The sequence below is a fragment of the Pteropus vampyrus genome, unplaced genomic scaffold (assembly GCF_000151845.1).
Source record: "Pteropus vampyrus isolate Shadow unplaced genomic scaffold, Pvam_2.0 Scaffold37, whole genome shotgun sequence".
NCBI lineage: Eukaryota > Metazoa > Chordata > Mammalia > Chiroptera > Pteropodidae > Pteropus > Pteropus vampyrus.
The window spans coordinates 542,783-544,417 of record NW_011888818.1 but is presented as its reverse complement, the minus strand read 5'-3'; positions in this window follow the sequence as shown (position 1 = coordinate 544,417).

Below are 1,635 nucleotides of genomic sequence, written 5' to 3'. Positions count from 1 at the left end.
AAGTATGATAGAATTAATTACATGATATAATTTTCTCTTTTCCTCCAGAAGTCTGTATTGCCTTTCCAAAGTATCATTCATTTATTTCATGGAAGTTGTAGAAAAATTTAAAAAGTTTCATTATTCATTCTGGTATATGGATATGAAATATACTTTATCTCTCATTATTTGTGAAACAGAAGTCTTAGAGAAGAAATATTGTAACATTTTTGGAATATGAGTATTTATTAGAGAAGTAGGGGAAAATGAACTAGAAACAGAAACTTGAATTTTCTGGTACATACACCAGTCGCAAAGAAAAAAAAATTCTATCTGAATGCGTTGATAGTACAATCAATGGCTTGTTCAATTTCAATTAAATAAATATGAGTACAATGCTTACATTGTATACATTGGCACTGTCTTACATGTCATATACTAAGAATGACAGGGACAAACTAGACTATATACAAATCAGATGAACTAAAATAAAAGCCATGTTATAAGGCAGTTATTGAAATATACATGTAGTTCTACAAGAAAATCAAAGTTGGAAATCAGTGATTCTATCTCCATGATCATTTACATTTTAATGTAATAAATACTAATTATGTTTAATATTTATTTAAAAGGAATGTTTTAAAGAGGTTCCACACATGTCTCCAATACTGATAGAAGTGCTTCCCCTTGTGAATAGCTAGGATGGCAAATTCTAAAGGAGAAACTAAGAGACATTCAAATATGAAATAAGAGAAACCCTAATGTGGTCAGAGGATGATTTCAGTGCGAGTGACCAAGTGACAAACTATAAAGGATACTGGTTGCGGTCAGCAACTAGAAAGCTTGAATTTAAAAATTCAGGAATGTTACAGCCTTAGTTAATTTCTATTGTCTCCATGAAATCTTCATCAATATCTTGATGAAGATATAAAACTAAAGTTTTATTTTGCAATTGTTTTCAGGTTAGCCTGTGTGTGTGTATGTATGTGTGATTTTATGGCTTTCTTTGTGTTTTATTCTTGTTTATAGAGGAGGATACAGCTAAGAGTGCAGACTCTGGTTCAAACAGATTTGTGTTAAAATCTTCCCTCTACTATTACCTAACTGTGGTACTTTCTCAACTATCAAATACAGCATTTGAATATTTATTGCCTTGAGCTAGATGTCACAGATTCTCTTTTTATATGTCTCTCTACATGTGGGCTGAGCATTTTAGAAGAACTTTTATTTTTCTTTGTTTTAACTTCTTAATTGTTGTAAGACAAAATATTTGAGATATTTTACCTCCAGATTCTATAAAAGCTGGGAAAGTTTTTATTTTCTTTTTCAAATTAACTTTGGTTTTGAAAGTGTTGAGTAAATTTTTTTTGGAAAAAGTTCCATCATTAGGTTTATTAGAAATATTCTATCACTGAGGCCACCTAAAGTACATGCAGCTTTAAATAAATAATTAAAAGTAATAGCATGACACAAATAACTAAAAACAATCACTTAAAATATGTGTATAACAATGGCAAATCTTGATATATGACAAGTTTTCATATGATTAATTATGTGGAAGTGTAAAACATAACAATTTAAAAATATCCTTTGTCTTGTGTTAGTGAGAGCTATTTTTTGTGGCTGAATGGCAATAGCAGCTGTATAGCGGGTATC